The sequence below is a fragment of the Hordeum vulgare genome, chromosome 7H, assembly GCF_904849725.1.
Source record: "Hordeum vulgare subsp. vulgare chromosome 7H, MorexV3_pseudomolecules_assembly, whole genome shotgun sequence".
NCBI classification, from domain to species: Eukaryota; Viridiplantae; Streptophyta; class Magnoliopsida; order Poales; family Poaceae; genus Hordeum; species Hordeum vulgare.
Window position 1 is genome coordinate 496,650,057 of NC_058524.1, and position 23,213 is coordinate 496,673,269.

Here is a 23,213-nt window from a genome sequence, read left to right on the forward strand (position 1 = left end):
AAGGGTCTCCAGATGAGATCTCGCGGCAAAGGAAACTTGCGGCGGCGAAAAAGTATTTTCGAGGCTCCCCTGATTTTTTGCGGAATATTTGGGAATATATAGGCGCAAAACCTAGGTCAGGAGGCGGCCAGGGAAGCCACAAGCTTGCCCACCGCCGCCTCCCCCCTTGTGGCGTGGTGCAAGCTTGTGGGCTCCCTGGGGCCCACCTCGCTTGGCCCAAAGGCTCCCTGGTCTTCTTTCGTTCGGGAACAAATTATTTCGGGGATTTTATTCCGTTTGGACTCCGTTCCAAAATCAGATCTGAAAAGAGTCAAAAACACGGAAAAACAGGAACTAGCACTTGGCACTGAATCAATAAGTTAGTGCCCAAAAAGATATAAAAAAAGGTACATAAAACATACAAAGAAAGCAAGATAACAGCGTGAAACCATCAAAAATTATAGATACGTTTGAGACGTATCAGAAGCGCCGCCACATCCTGTTCTTCATCTGGAGGGCAGATCTGGAGTCCGTTTCGGGCTCCGAACAGGGGAAATCGTCGCCATCGTCATCATCAACCTTTCTCCATCGACAATTCCTTGATGCTCTTCATTGTTCATGAGTAATCTCGTCGTAGGCTTGCTGGACGGTGATGTGTTGGATGAGATCTATCAAGTAATCGAGTTAGTTCTTGACGGGGATTGATCCCTAGTATCCACTATGTTCTAGATTGATGTTGCTACTACTTGGCTATGCTTAATGCTTGTCACCAGGACCCGAGTGCCATGATTTCAGATCTGAACCTATTATGTTGTCGCCAATATATGTGTGTTTTAGATCCTATCTTGCAAGTTGTAGTCACCTACTATGTGTTATGACCCGGCAACCCCGGAGTGACAGTAGCCGGAACCACTCCCGGAGATGACCATAGTATGAGGAGTTCATGTATTCACCGCGTGTTAATGCGTTGGTCCGGTTCTTTAGTAAAAGGAGAACCTTAAAATCCTGTAGTTTCCATTAGGACCCCGCTGCCATGGGAGGGATGGACAATAGATGTCATGCAAGTTCTTTTCCCTAAGCACGTATGACTACATACGGAATACATGCCTACATTAGATCGACGAACTGGAGCTAGTTACATATATATCCGTGTTATAGCTGCTACATGATGAATCACATCCGTCACACTCATCCATCATCGATACACTGCCTATGAGTCTTTTATTACTGGTCCTCGCTACGTTACTTTGCCTAGGCTTGTCCCTTGCTACAAGAGGGATTGGGCCACTTTGCTGCTGTTACTTTGCTGCTGTTGCTACTGCTGTTACTTTGTTGTTGCTGCTACTACTGTTCCTTGCTACTCCGCTGTTACTTGTTGCAAGACTTTGTTGGCGCCGTTGCCGAGGCTAGGTAAGCGGTACTAACAATCCCGTCAACCAAGGCTTTTTTCTGGCACCGTTGCTATCATACTACCTTGCTAGTGATACTTTGCTTGGAGACACTAGTCTTTCAGGTGTGGTTGAATTGACAACTCAACTGCTAATACTTGAGAATATTCTTTCGCTTCCCCTTGAGTCGAATCAATAAATTTGGGTTGAATACTCTACCCTCGAAAACTGTTGCGATCCCATACGCTTGTGGGACATCAACAGGCAATTCTATTGAGGCTAAAAATAAAACAAAAATGCCCCTCGTCATAAGGAATTATGACCTAATTAAATAAAATGGAAAAGGAATATTTGGAGCAAATAAATATTTACAAAACTGAATTTAATTTATCTATTTTGTGAACATTTGCACCACTATAACATAATTTCAAAACAACAAATACATAGCATCACATCCACCACAATTCATACTAAAGCATGGGCATTTTTGAAATAGGGATGGAGCAAAGAATCTTGGGCTTGAGATAAATAGAGAGGGGGGAGTTTTTGAATCCTATTACAAACTAACATAGATGCTTCCTACTTTCAAACAACACCCACATCATTTCACATATCATCATCACATCATCACATGACACACCACATACATGGATCACAAGAACAACAAATACAAAGAGGCATGGAATGAATGGATGCATGAATGCAAGTGTAGGCAAGGTAACATCACATGAAATGACACATGCATATAACTCTCATGGCACTGACATGATGGACCCACATACAGAAGGTGACAAATAAGGCAAGTTACACTCTTGGGGCATTACAAAGAATCAACGTGAAACGATGCCCGAGGGGGTCACAAGCCCCCTAGCCGTGACCTGGGGTGAAGCCACGCCTGGCAGGCTTGTGAGCAATCCCTAAGGCGGTTGGGGCCCTTCTTTCGCCGCAAGAAAGATAATATCCGAAAGAAAATCATGTTAAAAATTTCAGCCCAATCGGAGTTATGGATCTCCAGTAATTTAAGAAACGGTGAAAGGCCAGAATCTGGGAGCGCTGAAACAGAAGGACATAGAGAGAGAGATCCAATCTCGGAGGGGCTCTCGCCCCTCCGCCGCCATGGAGACCATCTACTAGAGGGGAAATCCTTCTCCCATATAGGGAGGAGGTCAAGGAAGAAGAATAAGAAGGGGGCTCACTCCCCTCTCTCTCGGCGGCGCCGGAACGCCGCCCGGGACATCATCGTGTGATGGCGATCTACACCAACACCTCCGTCATCTTCACCAACACCTCCATCACCTTCCCCCATCTATATTTAGCGGTCCACTCTCCCGCAACCCGTTGTACCCCCTACTTGAACATGGTGCTTTATGCTTCATATTATTATCCAATGATGTGTTCCCATCCTATGATGTCTGAGTAGATTTTCGTTGTCCTTTCGGTGATTGATGAATTGCTATGATTGGTTTAATTTGCTTGTGGTTATGTTGCTGTCCTTTGGTGCCCATCATATGAGCGCGCACGTGGATCACACCATAGGGTTAGTAGTATGTTAATAGGACTATGTATTGGAGGGCAAGGGCAACAGAAGCTTCAGCCTAGCATAGAAATTGATGCATACGGGATTGAAGGGGGACCAATATATCTTATTGCTATGGTCACTACTGAAATTCAGAAATTTGCCGTCTGCCATGGCGGACGGCAAAGGGGGGAACCACTGACGGCAAAGGGTTTGCCGTCGGTCAGCAGACGGCAAAAAAAAATCTGGTGAAGAGGTTCTTTGTCGTGTGCTTTTTAAAGCGGACGGCAAAGAATCTTCGCCATGAGGGGGCAGACGGCAAATTAAATGGGACGACACATACACCAACGGCCCCGTTAAGTGTTAACGACAGGCCTCCTATCTTTGTCGTCTACCATCCCCCCTTTGACATGTGGGGGCAGACGGCAAAGGGGGGAACCAGCCCCCTCTCTCCCCCCTCTTTGCCGTCTGCCATCCCCCCTTTGCCTTGTGGGGGCATACAGCAAAGAGGGGAGAGAGAGGGGGCTGGTTCCCCCCTTTGCCATGTGGGGGCAGACGGCAAACGGGGGAACCAGCCCCCTCTCTCTCTCCCCTCTTTGCCATCTGCCATCTCCCCTTTGCCATGTGGGGGCAGACGGCAAAGGGGGGAACCAGCCCCCTCTCTCTCCCCTCTTTGTCGTCTGCCATCCCCCCTTTGCCATGTGGGGGCAAACGGCAAAGGGGGGAACCAACCCCTTTTTATTTTATTTCTTATTATATCCAGGATTTTTAAGAATAATCAGAATATATATATATATATATATATATATTTGACATAAATAAATTTCTTTCCGTACTCATAACCATATTAAAATAACTTTCATCCATAGTACATACATATTATGCAAGTTCCATCCGTACCAAACCATATATTACACTAGTTTCATCCACTTGCATACAAATTTTCGTATATATCCATATACTACAATAGTTTCAATACAAGCTTCCGTGAATCCATGGTACAAGGAATCATCTTCAAGCATTCCATCAATATAATCCAAGCTTCCCGTGAAGTGAATGTAATCTGCAAAATGACAAATAAGAAAGTTAGAAGAATAATACTATATGAAGAAGTATATAGGTTATTTCAGAGAGAAATTAGCTAAGTATAGGCCATTTAATAGCTAAGTTAGGTGGAATAGGTCACCTTGGAGCTACATTGCCTTATTATGTCATTTAGGAGAGAACTTAGCTAAGTATAGGTCATTCTAGAGCTAACTTGGATAAAATATGTCATTTTGTAGCCAACTATGATTATTAATCCATTTTGACCTTATTATGTCATTTTTGAGCTAAATTAGTCATTTTAATAAGCTAACCAAGGTTCTTATGATGTTTTTACCTAACTATGCTAATTATGTCATTTTGGAGGATAATTAGCTAAGTATGTCTTTGTTGGGGAAAATAACCTATGTAGAAGAAGAAAGAGAAGAAGCAAGAAGAGAAGAAGCAAGAAGAGAATAAGAAGGAGAAGAAAAAGAAGAATAAGAAGGAGGAGGAGGAGAAGGAGGAGGAGAAGGAGAAGAAGAAGAAAAGAAGAAGGACAAGAAGAAGGAGAAGAAGGAGAAGAAGAAGGAGAAGGAGCTTCTCTCCTCCTTCTCCTTCTCCTTCTTCTTCCTCCTTCTCCTTCTTCTTCTTCTCTTCTTCTTCTTCTTCCTTCCTTTCATTTTTCCTCTTTCTTCTCCTCTTGTCCCCTTCTTCGGGCTAAATTAGCTAAGAATGCCTTTTTGGAGCTAATTATGTCATTTCGAGGATAATTAGCTAAGTATAGGTCATGTTTTATTAAATAGACCATTTTGGAGCTAACTAAGCTAATTATGTCATTTAGGTGGAAGCCTAGCTAACTATAGGTTGTTTCGAAGCTAACTTGGGTAAAATAGGTCATTCCGGAGCAAACTATGCTTATTAAGCCATTTTGGATCTAGCTAGGCTAATTATAGGCCATTTAATACATAAGTTAGGGGGAATAGGTCATCTTGCAGCTACGTAAGCCTTATTATGTCATTTAGGAGAGAACTTAGCTAACTATAGGTCATTTTTTATTAAATAGGTCATTTAGGACCTAACTAAGCTAATTATGTCATTTTGTAGGATAATTAGCCAATTTAGTCTTTCTTGGATGAGTCTAAGCTACGTAGAAGAAGAGAAAGAGAAGAAGCAAGAAGAGAAGAAGAAGTAAAAGAAGGAGGAGGAGGAGGAGGAGGAGGAGAAGGAGAAGGAAGAGGAGAACAAGTAGAAAAGAAGAAGGAGAAGGAGAATGAGGAAGAAGTAGGAGAAGGAGGAACTCCTTGTCCTTCTTCTCCTCCTTCTTCTCCTTCTCCTTCTCCTTCTTCTTCTTCTTATCTTCTTCTTCTTCCTTCCTTCCTTTCATTTTTTCCTCTGTCTTCTCCTCTTGTCCCCTTCTTCGGGCTAAATTAGCTAAGAATGCCTTTTTCAAGCTAATTATGTCATTTCAAGGATAATTAGCTAAGTATAGGTCATGTTTTATTAAATAGACCATTTTGGAGCTAACTAAGCTAATTATGTCATTTAGGTGGAAGCCTTGCTAACTATACGTCGTTTCGGAGCTAACTTGGGTAAAATAGGCCATTCCGAAGCAAACTATGCTTATTAAGCCATTTTGGATCTAGCTAGGCTAATTATAGGCCATTTAATACCTAAGTTAGTGGGAATAGGTCATCTTGCAGCTACGTAAGCCTTATTATGTCATTTAGGAGAGAACTTAGCTAACTATAGGTCATTTTTTATTAAAGAGGTCATTTAGGAGCTAACTAAGCTAATTATGTCATTTTGTAGGATAATTAGCCAATTTAGTCTTTCTTGGATGAGTCTAAGCTACGTAGAAGAAGAGAAAGAGAAGAAGAAAGAAGAGAAGAAGACGTAAAAGAAGGAGGAGGAGGAGGAGGAGAAGGAGAAGGAAGAGGAGAAGAAGAAGAAAAGAAGAAGGAGAAGGAGAAGGAGGAAGAAGGAGGAAGAAGAAGGAGAAGGAGGAGCTCCTTCTCATTCTTCTCCTCCTTCTTCTCCTTCTTCTTATTCTTCTTCTTCTTCTCTTCTTCTTCTTCTTCCTTCCTTTCATTTTTCCTCTTTATTCTCCTCTTGTCCCCTTCTTTGGGATAAATTAGCTAAGAATGCCTTTTTGGAGCTAATTATGTCATTTCGAGGATAATTAGCTAAGTATAGGATGTTTTATTAAATAGACCATTTTGGAGCTAATTGTGTCATTTAGATGGAAGCCTAGCTAATTTTTCTTAAAACACTAGAAATAACATACCATTATCGTCATCACGGCGGTGAAGCACAGTGGCTCTAGCTTGTTTCACCTGGAGAAGGCTCCACTGTAGAAGAGTCGTGTGATGCGTTTCGGGAGATATTCTGCACGAAACATCGTTTGCAATGTGTCATTAGCATGAGGACACTCTTAAGATCATTGCACTGAAATGAAACTCACCGTCCCTGCCATGTTAATGACTGGCATCGGTGGAGGGACTTGGCCGCTCTTCTCGCACATAGGCTGTACATTTGGTTTCGATAAGTCAAACCTTTTATTTATTAATGAAACGAGCATTAAAATGCAAGATTTGAAATAACATGAAGAAGAAACTTACCACGAAGAGCTCGTGTATGGCCCTGTTAGACGCATCATTCCGTGCCCTCTCCGCCTCCACCAATGCAGTCGTCTTCTCCTCCAGCTCCCTAATCTCCTTATCCTTCTCCGCCATAGCCGCATGCATTGCCTCTCTCTCTTTCTGAATAGCATCCTGCAACACAACTCATTGTTAGCAATGTAATCGTATTGGTTCCAACGCACAATATAATGCGGAAAGATAGTTGAGTCCATTAAACTAACCTCAATGGCAAGCTCGACTGGCCATGGACGACGTGTTATCTCCGGACAAGAGGTCGTTTGGCGTGCCTTTATCTGTCGGAGAGTGCTAGGACAACGTATAATGCCGTCTCCAATGGCGATCGAGTCATGGGGCCTCCCGTTGCTAGCTATCATCGCCAGCTCTGGATCAATAGGCCCCTCGCTCGGGTTAAAGTCCTCCCCTTTCCTCGCCTTCCCGTGATCTTTGTACTTCACGAGCTTGTGGTGGGAGGAGATGTTGGTGAAGTTTTCTGGATGCTCGAGGTCAGACTCAGAGAATGCCTTGACCTTCTTGTACGAGGCATTATGGGCCATCGCATACAGGTCGTACATTTGTGGCACCTCCGTCTTATTGTGACGCGCCTAAAAGAGAGAGAGGAAAATTATATTAGTGAAGGGCTCAAGATAGCATTAAGAATGAATTGCATGAGGCACGAAGCAAACCACATACCCAGTTCTCGCCAAATTGTATTAAGTTGATGCTACCTTGATGGTGTGGCACACCAACCATTTTGCCACGCCTCTCCTTGGTGTTGTTGTGGATGGCCTCCCACGTTTCGGAGCACCACTGATCCACCAAGGCCTCCCAACAATCCATCTTATCCACACACCATCTCGGGGGCACCTAAGTTAATAAAGAGAATTTTGAGCGCGTAAGAACCAAATCAAGGAAACTAACTACAAAGCCTTAATAATATGTAATTACCTTCATGTAATGCTCCTTCTCCATCTTAGCATCACGGCACTTCACCTTGTCAATCCTAATACGCCACGTGGCATAGTAGTCTCGAACAGCCTGCACCCGAGCCTCGTGCCAAAAGTTTTGAAGTAGGCGGCGACATTCAGTTTTGATAACCTTTGCCACGTCCTCCTCGTATCCCTCCTCACACCTATAGTAGGTCTGCAAACGAGACAACACCGATTAGTACAATAACTAGCTATGGTTGATTTATAATTGTGTGAAGGAGAAATTACCCAGAACTGTCGGATCACCATGTTGGCCCTCGTGTGGCACAAAACATCGTCGATCTCCACCTCCGGCAGGGCCGGGGCACCCAAGTAGTGATCCCAGGTCATTCCTACCTCTCGCTCCCGACCGGGCAACGTAACAAACCCTGGGAAGTTTTTACGGCAAAGCACACCAAGGACGCTGTTGGGCTTGCGGACACCCTCGGCAACAATCCAACCCCTACGGTATGACAAATTAAAGCCAACACATTAGATATTTGAGAAAACGTGAAGGCAAAAGGTTAAATAAGAGTAAATTAACTTACTTGTCCCCATTTGGCATAGTAGACCACCTCTGCTCGGGGGTCGCCGGCACGAGCGGGAGCCCCGAACTACCACGCTGGTAGACGGTAGCCCCCTCACCCAGCTCCTCGTCGCTACCAGCATGGTCACTTGGCTCAGCCCAGGTATCCCAATGGGTCTCTGGGGACATACCCTCATCCCTGCTTTGCTCCCGAGTCGCCTGGAACAAAGCCTCTGGGACACGAGTCTCGTGGGTCGAAGGCTCGTCGACCCGAGGCTCGTGAACCGGAGACCATGTAGCCTCCACTTCAGACGAATCCACCCTAGAAGTCATGTGCTCAGGTGAATCAGCTTGGGGTGGTGGCAGAGACCGTGTAGCCTCCACCTTAGAAGGCGTGGCAGCCACCGCCCTACTTCTCCCGCGGCCACGTGTACCTTTACTACAACATAAATATCAACATGAGTAATAAAATGTATATAAATACCAATATGCATACAACATGAGTACAACATAAATACCAACATGAATACAACGTGTACCTTTAATACCTCTCGGCTTCACGGGGGGTCAACCTCCTCTCACAGGGGGCGCTCCTTGCATAGTAGAGAGCAACACTCTCCAAAGAGGCGAGGCGGGAACGGAAGTACCCATCCCATCACCCGCCGACGAAGAAGGAGCCGCGGAGTGCTTTCGACTCTTTCCCACCATCTTTCAACACATGTCATGACAAAGAGTAAATGAAATTAGTACAACATAAATACCAACATGAGTAATAAAATGTATATAATTTAAGTGTATCATCGTCATAAATACCAACATGACTAATAAAAATTGAATACCTAACATGAACTCAAAATTTATATATAGTATAATAGTTCAATACCTGACATGAACTAATAACAATCGTGCTCGTCTATATATGCTTCGGGGTCAATAAATGCATCATGATCATCACTATCATCAATAAATGCATCATCATCACTATCATCAAGAACATGTGGAAGGCCACCATTATGTAATCGGTCAAGAAGTGACAGGGGTTAAGACGGATTCAGTGTCGCTGTCTACTTCAATGTTCTGGGGTGAAGTAGAGCGGTTCTTGAAACGTTTCTTGGACATACGTGTTTCTTGGAAGAATTCTCCTTCATATGTGTCTAGGTTAATGTGAGGTTTGTAATCCTATTCATTGAGGGTAGGTGGTCGAAAATGTGGTGGCACTTCATAAACAACATCCCAACCTTTGAGATTTGGATCAGTTTGGCAGGCCCATGGTAGATAGAAAACTTGTGTCGCCTGTTGAGCCGTAATATAGACATCGGGAACATCTAAGTGGGTGTTTTGGTTGATTTCGACTAGTCCTATATGTTCATGTGTCCTTCTAGTCTCCCTCGGCTCAAACCAATAACATTTGAAGACTACGATGGTCGGTGGGTTTTCACCATAGAATAGAAGTTCATAAATTGCTTCAACTCTTCCATAATACTCGGTGTCTCCTTCGCCGATAGCACAGACAGAACAATTTGTAGTCTTTAGGTCGGGCATAGATAGCTCTTTGCCAAAGGTACGAAAGTGATACCCGTTGATGTTGTATTTGTCAAATGAACGGACCTTATAGTCAAAACCATTAGCGACTTGTCTCAACTCGGCGTCCATAGACTCTGCATCAGCCTACAAGTTTAATACGAAAGAATGGATGCATTAGCCGCAAATAAGACCAAGAAATTAAATGGGCCCTTAATGGTAATTAATTACCCTTTGTTTGAACCAAGAGATGAAACCGGGATAGTCGCCTCCATGCTTTGCGAGAAGCTCATACTCTTGGACAGAATCCTTTTCGATGAGCGCTCCATCCGAGAATTCGGCGACGTATCGACTATATCAAATATCCGGGAATAAGAGTAGTTCAAAGCAATTAGAAGTTGCAGAACAATAATTTACCGAGAACTTACTCGATGTACGACCGCACTTCTGTTAGGTTGGTGAAGATATACAATGAAATGGTCCGCCATTCTTCGACATCCAACGATTTCCCTTTCGAAGCACCAAATGGTGCGAGCTTACCTTTGAATAGGCTGAGGTTGGATCGAACTTTTTCTGGATCGCCATCATTGTACCAAGGCTTCGGGTTATGCAAATGATGATTTTTAGCTTCGTAGTTGATACGTCTCAAACGTATCTAAAATTTTTGATGGTTTCACGTTGTTATCTTGTCAACTTTGGATGTTTTATTTACCTTTTATATCTTTTTTGGGACTAACTTATTAATTCAGTGCCAAGCGCCAGTTCCTGTTTTTTCTGTGTTTTTGACTCCTTTCAGATCTGATTTTGGAACGGAGTCCAAACGGAATAAAATCCCCAAAATAATTTTTTCCAGAACGGAAGAAGATCGGGAGGCTTGAGACCCAAGCAATTGGGCCCAGAGGGGGCCCACAAGCCCTGTTGTCGCGGTCAGGGGGGAGGCCATGGCAACCAAGCTTGTGGCCCCCCTGGCGCTCCCCTGCCCTAGGACTTTGGCCTATAAATTCCCTAAAAATCCAGAAAAAATCAGGGCATCCACGAAAACACTTTTCCGCCGCCGCAAGCTTCCGTTTCCGCGAAATCTTATCTGGAGACCCTTCCCGGTGCCCTGTTGGAGGGGACTTAGGTGTTGGAGGACTTCTTCATCAACATCATCGCCCCTCCATTGACTCGTGAGTAGTTCACTTCAGACCTACGGGTCCGTAGTTAGTAGCTAGATGGCTTCTTCTCTCTCTAGGATCTTCAATACAAAGTTCTCCACGATCTTCATGGAGATCTATCCGATGTAATCCTCTTTGGCGGTGTGTTTGTCGAGATCCGATGAATTGTGGATTTGTGATCAGATTATCTATGATATATATTTGAGTCTTTGTTGATTTCTTATATGCATGATTTGATATCCTTATAAGTCTCTCCGAGTCTTTGGTTTTTTTTGGCCAACTAGATCTATGATTCTTGCAATGGGAGAAGTGCTTGGTTTTGGGTTCTTACCGTGTGGTGACCTTTCCCAGTAAGAGAAGGGGCAGCAAGGCACACATCATGTTGTTTCCATGAAGGGTAACAAGATGGGCTTTTATCGTAGATATGAGATTGTCCATCTACATCATGTCATCTTGCTTAAGGCGTTAATCTGTTCTTTTGAACTTAATACACTAGATGCATGCTGGATAGCGGTCGACGTGTGGAGTAATAGTAGTAGATGCAGAAATTATCGGTCTAGTTGTTTTGGATGTGATGCCTATAGATATAATCATTGCCATAGATAACGTCACGACTTTGCGCGGTTCTATCAATTGCTCGACAGTAATTCGTTCACCCACCATCTACTTGCTTTCATGATAGAAACCACTAGTGAACACTACGGCCCCCGGGTCTATTCACACATATCGTTTCCACTTTCACTTTTACTTTGCTTTGTTTCTTTTTTCTTTAAGTTCTCACTTGGCAAACAATCTATAAGGGATTGACAACCCCTTCATAGCGTTGGGTGCAAGCTCTTTGTGTTTGTGCAGGTACTTGTGATAATCCTTCACTGGATCGATACCTTGGTTCTCAAAACTGAGGGAAATACTTACCGCCGCTGTGCTACATCACCCTTTCCGCTTCGAGGGAACACCAACGCAAGGCTCCAAGGCCACGGGGGAATCCTTTGCATATTTGCCAAGGAAGTCCTTAAAGGCGCAGCCGTAGGAAAAGGATTCCTAGTGCCGTTGCTGAGGAGTATCAAGACAAGAATAGTCTCCCGTCAGCACGCTTGTTTCTAGCGCCGTTGGAAGGTCTTTTGTTGCAGTAGCAGAAGTATTTCTGGCGTCGTTGCCGGGGAAGGAGAGATCTATCCAAGTAGGTCTCACAAACTCATCTCTTGCATATTTTTTTGCCAGTTGCCTCTCGTTTTCCTCTCCCCCACTTCACATTTGCCGTTTTCATTTGCCTTTCTCCTTTGCCTTTTTCTTTTGCCTTTTTCTTTTGCCTTTTTGCTGTCTTCCTTTGCCGTTCTCTTTTGCCCGCTTCACTCGCTTTCTTCCTGCTCGTTCGTGTGTGGGATAGTCCATCAATGGCTAGACCCACTACTCCAAAGGATACCCTTGAGAACGAAGTTCTCAATTTCAGGCAGAATGAGGAATAAAATTTAAAGGACGCTTGGTACAGGATTTGCAATGCTCAAAGTAGATCTTCTCGTAAACCATCCTTCTTCGCAGTTTTTATGTTGGAATCTCTCCTTGGAATAGGTATATTCTTGATACCATCGTAGGCGGGAATTTTTGGGGAGCCATACTTTTGACTCCCATGGAGCTATCATGAATTTGGTAGGGTCACCCCCGCTCATGGTTAATTGAACTACCTTAACCTTGGAACACGTGATGCAAAGGCTTGACGCTATTGAAAACAAAATTGCCACAGCTGAACTTATTGAGGGTTTGGATAGAAAGATCCACAATAAAATTACTCAGTACGGATCTAAAGTGGGAAATGTTTTGAAAAATTTAAGGCAGAAGGAACCTATAGTTAATGATTCTTCTAGAATTGGCAAACTAGGAGATGTCATAACCAACTTGGGTTCCGCTTTTGCCGCTGTGCAAAATACTCCAAATCTCACTCGCAAAAAGACCGTCAAGTCTGTTTTTGTTCCTAAAGCTAGTGGTGAGTCATCCAATAAAGATGAAGATCTTAAGATGATAAATGATCACACTACTTATGGTTTGAGCACCAAGGATGACTATACGTGATTCCATCACCTTATGCGTAGCTAAGGGCATTAAACAATAGAGCTTGTTGGGAGGCAACCCAACGAATTTATCCTTTTTCTTTCTGTTTTGTGTTTTCCACACTTTCATAATTCTGTTAGGATTGTGTTTTTTGTGTTTCTTTTTGCGTTTGTGCCAAGCAAAACCGTTATGATTAGTCTTGGGGATGATCGTTTGGTCATGCTGGAAAATACAGAAACTTTCTGCTCACGAAAAGAATTTTCATTTTTTTCTGTAGGAGATTTTGAGTTGATTCTTTTTGATGATGATTGCTACGCAAATTATTCAGACTTTCGTAAGTTTTCAGAATTTTTGAAGTACTAGAAGTATACGAAGTATAGAGATTGCTACAGACTGGTCTGCTGTTAACAGATTCTGTTTTTGTTGTGTTGGTTGCTTATTTTGATGAAACTATGGATAGTATCAGGGGGTATTAGCCATGGAAGATTGAAAATACAGTAACCCAACATCAACATAAGTAGAATTTAAGCTTGCTACAGTACCTAAGGAAGTGGTGGTTTGCTTTCTTATACTAATGTTATCACGAGTTTTTGTTTAAGTTTCCTGTTGTGAAGTTTTCAAGTTTTGGGTGAAGTTCTTATGGACAAAAAGATAAAGGGTGGCAAGAGCTCAAGCTTGTGGATGCCCAAGGCACACCAAGTTGATTCAAGGATGCCGTAAAAGCCTAAGCTTGGGGATGCCCCGGGAAGGCATCCCCTCTTTCGTCTTCAATCCATCGGTAACGTTACTTGGGGCTATATTTTTATTCACCACATGTTATGTGTTTTGCTTGGAGCGTCTTGTATCGTAGGAGTCTTTTATTTTTGTTGTGTTACAATCATCCTTGTTGCACACCTAGAGAGATATACATGCACTCACCGTGATTATGTCGAGCTTCCCTTATATCCTTTGGTAGACAATTCAGCTCACATGTGCTTCACTTATATCTTTTGAGCTAGTTGATTTTGCTCTATGTGCTTCACTTATATCTTTTAGAGCACGGCGGTGCGTGGCTTGGTAGTTGATGTATGCTCTGAAAGTAGTCTCAAAAGGGGTAGTTATCCAAAGGGATACGAAAACTTCCACCTTCATGTGCATTGAATAGTTAGAGAAGTTTGATTCATCTCAACTAGTTTTGAGTTGTGGTTATGGTAATATTGAAGTTATATTAGTAAGGTGTTGTGGATCTAGAAATACTTGTGTTGAAGTTAGTGATTCCCGTAGCATGCACGTATGGTGAACCGCTATGTGATGAAGTCTGAGCACGATTAGTCTATTGATTGTCATCCTTTGTGTGGCGGTCGGGATCGCGCGATAGTTTATACCTACCAACCCTTCCCCTAGGAGTATGCGTTGAATGATTTGTTTCGATTACTAATAAAACTTTTGCAACAAGTATATGAGTTCTTCATGACTAATGTTGAGTCCATGGTTTAGATGCACTTTCTCCTTCCACCATCACTATCTTCTTTAGTGTCGTGCAACTTTCGCCGGTGCACAAAACCCACCATTAGCCTCCCTCAAAACAACCACCATAACTACCTACTGTGGCTTTTTCAAAGTCATTCCGAGATATATTGCCATGCAACTACCACCATGACATGTGCCACCACGTCTACATTGCCATTACATGATCGTAAGATAGCTAGCATGATGTTTCCATTAATGTCTATGCCATGCTAGATCATTGTCACGGTACACTACCGAAGGCATTCCATATAGAGTCATCGTTGCTCTAAGTTTTGAGTTGTAAGTGTGATAACCATCATTGATGGAGCATTGTTCCATGTGAGAAAATAAAAGAGGCCAAAGATGCCCACCAAAAAAAATAGGCCAAGGAACCCACCAAAAAAATAATAATGAGCGAAAAAAAGAGAAGGGACAATGCTACCACCTTTCCACACTTGTGCATATTAAGCACCAAGATCTTCATGATTGAGAGTCTCTCGTTTTGTCATCACCATATAGCTAGTGGGAAATTTTAATTATATAACTTGGCTAGTATATTCCAATGATAGGCTTCCTCAAATTTGCCTTAGGTCTTCGTGAGCAAGCAAGTTGGATGCACACCCACTAGTTTTCTTGAAGAGCTTTCACATACTCTTAGCTCTAGTGCATCATTTGTATGGCAATCCCTACTCATTCACATTGATATCTATTGATGAGCATCTCCACAGCTCATTGATATGCCTAGTTAATGTGACCATCTTCTCCTTGTTTGTCTTGCAACCTCCACCACACTCCACACCAGTGCTAAAACCATGGCTCACGCTCATGTATTGCGTGAGAGTTGAAAAAGTTTGAGAAAGTAAAGGTGTGAAAACAATTACTTGGCCAATACTGGGGTTGTGCATGATTTAAATTCGTTGTGCAATGATGATAGAGCATAGCCGGACTATATGATTTTGTAGGGATAACTTTCTTTTGGCCTTGTTATTTTGAAAGTTCTTGATTACCTTGCTAGTTTGCTTGAAGTATTATTGTCTCCACATCAATAGCAAAGTATTGTTTTGAATCTAATGGATCTGAACATTCACATCACATAAGAGGAGTTACAAAGGACATCTATGCTAGGTAGCATGAAAGCATCAAAAATTCATTCTTTATCACTTCCCTACTCGAGGACGAGCAGCAGTTAAGCTTGGGGATGCTTGATACGTCTCAAACGTATCTATAATTTTTTATGGTTTCACGCTGTTATCTTGTCAACTTTGGATGTTTTGTTTACCTTTTAAATCTTTTTTGGGACTAAATTATTAATTCAGTGCCAAGCGCTAGTTCCTGTTTTTTCTGTGTTTTTGACTCTTTTCAGATCTGATTTTGGAACGGAGTCCAAACGGAATAAAATCCCCGAAATATTTTTTTCCAAAACGGAAGAATATCGGGAGGCTTGAGGGCAAGCAAGTGGGCCCACAAGCCCTGTTGCCGCGGCCAGGGGGGAGGCCGCGGCAACAAAGCTTGTGGCCCCCCTGGCGCTCCCCTGCCCTAGGTCTTTGCCCTATAAATTCCCTAAAAATCCAGAAAAAATCGGGGCATCCACGAAAACAATTTTCCGACGACGCAAGCTTCCGTTTTCGCGAGATCTCATCTGGAGACCCTTCCCTGTTCCCTGCCGGAGTGGACTTTGCAGTTGGAGGGCTTCTTCATCAACATCATCGCCCCTCCAATGACTCGTGAGTAGTTCAATTCAGACCTACGGGTCCGTAGTTAGTAGCTAGATGGCTTCTTCTCTCTCTTGGATCTTCAATACAAAGTTCTCCATGATCTTCATGGAGATCTATCCGATGTAATCCTCTTTGGCTGTGTGTTTGTCAAGATCCGATGAATTGTGGATTTGTGATCAGATTATCTATGATATATATTTGAGTCTTTGCTGATTTCCTATATGCATGATTTGATATCCTTGTAAGTCTCTCCGAGTCTTGGGTTTTCTTTGCCCAACTAGATCTATGATTCTTGCAATGGGAGAAGTTCTTGGTTTTGGGTTCATACCGTGTGGTGACGTTTCCCAGTGAGAGAAGGGGCAGTAAGGCACGCATCGTGTTGTTGCCATCAAGGGTAACAAAATGGGCCTTTATCATAGATATGAGATTGTCCATCTACATCATGTCATCTTACTTAAGGCATTACTCTGTTCTTTTGAACTTAATACACTAGATGCATGCTCGATAGCGGTCGACGTGTGGAGTAATAGTCGTAGATGCAGAAAGTACCGGTCTACTTGTTTTGGACGTGATGCCTATAGATATAATCATTTCCATAGATAACGTCACGACTTTGCGCGGTTCTATCAATTGCTCGACAGTAATTCGTTCACCCACCGTCTACTTTCTTTCATGAGAGAAGCCACTAGTGAACACTACGGCCCCCGGGTCCATTCACACCTACCGTTTCCACTTTTGCTTTTACTTTGCTTTGTTTCTTTTTGCTTTCAGTTCTCACTTGGCAAACAATCTATAAGGGATTGAAAACCCCTTCATAGCGTTGGGTGCAAGCTCTTTGTGTTTTTGCAGGTACTTGTGATAATCCTTCACTGGATCGATACCTTGGTTCTCAAAACTGAGGGAATATACTTACCGCCGCTATGCTACATCACCCTTTCCGCTTCGAGGGAACACCAACACAAGGCTCCAAGGCCACGGGGGAATCCTTTGCATATTTGCCAAGGAAGTCCCTAAAGGCGTAGCCGTAGCAGAAGGATTTCTGGTGCCGTTGCTGAGGAGTATCAAGACAAGAATAGTCTCCCGTCAGCACGCTTGTTTCTGGCGCCGTTGGAAGGTGTTTTGTTGTAGTAGCAGTAGTGTGTTGTCACGAAGTTTTCCGCCTCTTCAGTAATGAATGCCTCGGAGGATTTTCTCATAGGGCATCTTCTGGTACACGGAGGATTTCCTTTGACTGGTACAGGTTTGCAGGCACTACATGGCCTTTGGGTAGAAAGCGTCCAAATATCGTCATCATCGCGTCGTAGCATTCTCTGCCTAGGTTGAATTGAGCCTTCAGAGCCATTACTTGCGCGATGGCATCCAGTTGACAAAGCTCAGTCTGCTCGTGGAGAGGACGTTTTGAAGACTCCAACATTTCATAGAAGGCCTTTGCAGATTCCTCCATCTCATCGTCCGAATCCCGAGCATCATCAAAGTCTTGCACCATGTCTTCAATCCCGGTACCATGCTCGTCGGTGCGACGACGAATCACCTTAGCTCTGGCACGTTGGTCAGACTCACCATGAAAAGTCCACACCGTATAATTAGGCGTAAAACCCCACTTCTACAGGTGTTTACCCATTCCAAACTCTATCTGCTTTTTCCAGTTGTCGCAGTTGGGACAGGGGCACCATGTTTTTTGCTGGCCATTTGCAAATGTGGCTCTCACAAACCCCCTGGTTTTTGTTAATCATTCATGGGTCATGTCTTTCTGACTAGGGTGACCAGTGTACATCCAAGCACGATCACTCGTGTTGCCTAGCTACCTATGGGGGCACAAGAAATAAATATATAATTCATCATCTACATTCATACGCTAATCAAGTTTGTTAGTTTTATTACGTCCATGCAACCTACACGCTAATAGGTAAAGATAGGTCCTAATCCCAACCGAGTATGTGTAGATTGGGTTCGTTTTCCCATGCTCTCCTCCAGATGCGACGCAGAATTTCGGCAGCACCTCCCCGTTGTTCTCCTGATACACGTCTCGGCAATAAGCAGAGAGGATGTGTACCTGGAGGCACTGACGAAATTCTGCATCGGATCCAGAGCACAGCATACGGGAAAACGAACCCAATCTACACATACTCGGGCTGTCCATGGATAATGTTGGACAATTCGAAAGGATGGCGGTTAAAAATATGCAAAGAAATGCATATTTGTAGATGTCGCCCTTTCAAACAGGAGACGCATACTGGTCACGCATACTCATGATTGAAGAAACCTATAGCTAGCAAGTTTCATCGGCACGAAGACCAGGACAGAGCAAATTAAGGGGGTAGTAGGAGAAGTCATTTGTGCTCACCAACAAACGCAAGGGCGGAGCTCGTCCAACGCACGTGGAGGTCGTCGAACAACTGCACATTGAAATTCACACGATCAACACAAATACGATGTTTTTATAATTAACATAATCGGAAAATATGTGGCCTAACTCATAATTTACGAAACTATGACCCCCGTCGGCCTCTAGAAGGCCGAAATGCACCTTCTCATTCAACAGTGGGCAGAAGAGGTGTTGGGGGTCGGGGCTTAGTGGCGTCGAGGGTCGGTGATGTCGGGTGTCGGTGGCGTCGGGGGTCGGGGGTTAGTTGCATCGGTGGTCGGGGGTCAGTGTTGTCGGGGGGTCGAGGGTCACTCGCGTCGGGGGTTGGGGTCTTTTCGGTCAACAAGAGGCCGAATAGGTGTCAGGGGTCCGGGGTCGAGGGTCAGTGGCGTCGGGCATCGGGGATCGAGGGTCGGGGGTCGATGGTTAGTGGCGTCGGGGGTCGAGGGTCGAGGGTCAGTGGCGTCGGGCGTCAGGGGTCGGAGGTCGAGGGTCGGTGTCGGGGTGCCGGGGTTCCTTTTTCCTCTCCTTTCTTCTTTTCCTCTCTCTTCTTTTTCTTCTTCTTCTTCTTCTTCTTCTTCTTCTTGATCATCTTCTTATTATTCTTCATCTTCTTCTTTTTTCTCCTCCTCCTCCTCCTCTTCTTCTTTTTCTTCTTTCTTTTCTCTTTCTCCTCCTATACTCTTTCTTCTTCTTCTTCTTCTTCTTCTTCTTCTGCTTCTTCTTCTTCTTCTTCTTTTTCTTCTTCTTTCTTCTAGTCTTTTTCTTCTATTATTATCTTCTAAGTTTTTTCTTTTCTATCTATTTTTTCTATATATTTTGTTCTACCTATGATAACTATCCTCTTAGTTATTTTTTCTGTCTAGTACCTCATAATCTAACTACTAATTTAACAGAAATAATAGAGAAAACATAACTACAAATTTAAAAAAATATTCTTACCGGAGTTGGGGACGGCCGGTGAGGGGAGGGGCGCAGGGGGTCGGCGGCGGGTGAGGAGAGGGGGCGCAGGGGGCCGGCAGCGAGTGAGGAGAGGGGGCAGCGCAGGGGGCTGCACTGGGGGCGGGCGGCGGAGGGGGCTGCACCGGGGGACGTCGGGGCGGCGAGGTGAGGGGAGGGATGTCGGGGTGGCGCGGGAGGGACGTCGGGCGCGGGGTGGTTGGTGGGCCGCCCCTTTGCCGTCCATCGTGCCCCCAGGCATACGGCAAAGGACCCCCAGGCAGACGTCAAAGGAGCGGGTGGGGAGGCATCGGGTGGGGGAAACCGCCATCCCCTTTGTCATCCACCGTGCCCCCAGGCAGGCGATAAAGGACCCCCCAGGCAGACGGCAAAGGGGAGGGGTGCGTGGGGTGGGAGTTTCGGCCGTTTGGGTGGGTGAGGGTGGGGGCTTTGCCGTCCGCCCGCCCTTTGCCGTCCGCATAGATATTCTTTGCCGTCCGCTGGCGGACGGCAACGAGGTGGCCGATGGCAAAATAAACCTTTGCCATCAGACACCTCTTTGCCGTCAGCACTGCAAGAGCTGACGGCAAAGAGTACCTTTGCCATGCGTCAGCACACGGCAAAGGCCAGGATGACGGCAAATTTATTAATTCCAGTAGTGGATTGGGTTTTACCTTAATGAATATTAGTAGTTGCGGATGCTTGCTAATAGTTCCAATCATAAGTGCATAGAATTCCAAGTAAGGGATGACATGCTAGCAGTGGCCTCTCCCACATAAAACTTGCTATTGGTCTAGTAACGTAGTCAATTGCTTAGGGACAATTCTACAACTCCTACCACCACTTTTCCACACTCGTTAAACTAACGTAATTGTTTATCTATCAAACCAATCCCTAATTTTATTTACATGTTCTTTACTTTCTTGCAAGCCTATCCTATCACTCCTACAAAGTACTTCTAGTTTCATACTTGTTCTACGTAAAGCGAACGTAAAGTGTGCGTAGAGTTGTATCGATGGTCGATAGAACTTGAGGGGATATTTGTCTTACCTTTAGCTCCTCGTTGGGTTCGACACTCTTACTTAACGAGAAAGGCGACAATTGATCCCCTATACTTGTGGGTTATCAGGCATGGTCATAGGGGGAGTGTTGTTCTCTCAATGAACTCTCCCTCCCCTTATTATGCAGAAATCAATCAAGTCCTTCACATTAGCCATTTTTGACAGTACTTATGCTTCAGAGAGGAGTTTTTGTCATGGGCCGAATATCAAAATCTTCGTGGTGCCATACCAATTGACTCAAACATAGGTGGCTTCGGCTAACGCCCCCTCCTAATGAGACATTCGCTTTTGAGAGCTGATTCGTGTATTGTGTCACTCCAAGTTTATGTTTTCTTCATGTTTGGACTCTTTGAAATTGGAGTGTTCCCTCCCATTTGTTGGGTTTTTAATCTCCATCTCTCATCTACAAACTCATAAATTTCACAAGCCACCATTCGTAGTGTGTTTTTTCCTTGAGGTCGTCTTAGGCAGTACTACAGGGGATTTTGGCAGTACTACCTCTTATTAGCGGTACTACGTACCCACCACGGTACCACCGCTAGAGCGGTAGTACCGCTCTTATGAGAGGTACTACTGATTGGGCGGCCACATGAGGGGGTTATGGGTTGGTCAGGGGTAGTTCCCACACCCCCATACCATTCACCCTTTTCCTCCCCGTGCTGCTCTCTCTCCACGCGACCCAGGTGCTCTGGAGCCCATTGCGGGATCTCCGTTTCCGTCCGTTCTTCCGCGATTTCGACCGGTGGACTCGATTCCCATGTTCTCCTCTTGCCATGGATGTCGACATTGCCCCCATTCTTCTCTCCTATGGTTCTGTTTATTGGTTTTAGGTTGTAGGTCAATATGAGATGCATTTTTTGACTCTTAGTCAAACCGAGGCATGAGTAGGATACGGAAGGTGGCTAGGGAGTAGATGTGTAGTTCTATTGGAGAATATTTTCATTTTGCATCACCGGTAGTACCAGATCTGACCCGCGGTCTTGGTTGCCCCCGTAACCTCCGCCCGAGAGGTACTACCTCTCCCCTAGGAGCGGTACTACAACTCTGGTAAGGGATACTACCGCTTGTGCTAGCGAATGCACATGTTCTTTTGATTCCACTTCATATTTGCTCTTTCTTTTCTTTTGTCTTATGCATCTCTTTTAGACATGCTTTTCCCTTGTGTGTGTTTTCGGTTCCACGTGGTGGCAGCTCTGATCAGCAGGAGCGTAGGTTGAACCCCAGTGAAGAGATCTCTAAGCACTACTGCTCATGAGAAGAGGACAATTGCAGTCAGCCACCTCCCAAGCAGAAGGGCAAGAAGCCCGTAGTCAGGGCCAAGAAGTCCCAGTCAATGGCGAAGTTGCCCAACAAAGAGTTCTCCCTTCTCCACTCTTCCAATCCATATGAGGGTCCCCAAGATTTAACTCTACACAACCATCGCTTCTAGGCCCGACAACATGTTTTTATCTGTAATGATATACTCAAGCACAAGTAGAACATGTATGTTCCCAATGTCAAGTCCATTAATGTGGAATATATTGAGAAGAATGCCCAAACCTTTGGTAGTGCTCTCAGCGTGTGTGATATGCTTGGTATTGTCAACCTTATGCAGTTTAACAAGGATTTTTACGCATAAACAGGGGTTGTGTTCTTTTCTACGGATCATCTTGGGACCAATGAGGACATAACTTTGACCTGGATGACTAATGGGAATCTATTGTCTCCTCTTTGGAAGGAGTTCATGGGTGTGAGGACTCTATCACTGATGAGGAGGCCTGAACATCTAGAAACTGCAAATGGGACTCAGATGTTGATCATCCTAGCTCAACAGCTCCGTCTAGCCTTGTAGGATCCAAAGTATGTCTAGAGGGGGGGTTATAGTACTTGATGAAATAAAAACCTAGCCTTTTCCCAATTTTAGTTGTGGGCAATTTTATCAATTATAGCAAGTCAAGCACACCCTACACATGCAAGTCTAAGAGTATAGCAGTGGAAAGTAAAGACATGCACAGGTAAATAGAGGGTGGGGATAGGAACATGAAACACAATGATTGATCTGGAGATTTTTGGCATGGTTCTGATAGGTGGTTCTATCATACGTCCGCGTTGAGGGAGACTTCAACCCATGGAGGGTAACGGCCGTGAGATTCCATGAAAGGCTCAACCCACGAAGGGTCCACGGAGAAGTAACATTGTCCATTCCACCATGGCTTACGTCCACGAAGGACAAGCCTCACTCGGGGTAGATCTTCATGAAGTAGGCCATCTCCTTGCCCTTACAAACTTCTTGGTTCAACTCCACACAAAGTCGAAGGCTCCCAAGCGACACCTAACTGACTCCTAGCTGATTTGCGTTTGTCTCCCTCCAAGCTTAAAGGGTGATGTAGCATAGCGACAACAAGTATTTCCCTCAGTTTTGAAACCAAGGTATCAATCCCGTAGGAAGATCCACAAGACTATGTAAGTGGTACCTACACACAAATAACTAATCCTCGCAATCCAACGCGTGTAGGGGTTGTCAATCTATCGTTGGTAAAGTAAAAGATAGATTTATAGAAGCAAATAGAAGTGATAGAAAATAGAACACAACAGCGTATTTTTGGCTTTTTGATAATATAAATCTGAAAATAAAAGAGCAAATAAAATAGAAACGCGAATAGCAAAGTAGAGATTGCAAATAGATGATCTTAAGCAGACCCGGGGGCGTAGGTTACATTAGTGGCTTATCTCGAGAAAATAGAAAACAACGGGAAGACAAATTACGGTTGGGCAGTTGATAGAAGAGCGAATAATTATGACAATATTCAAAACAATGATCATCTATATAGGCATCACGTCCAAGAAAAGTAGACCGACTTATGCCTGCATCTACTTATATTACTCCACACATCGACCGCTAT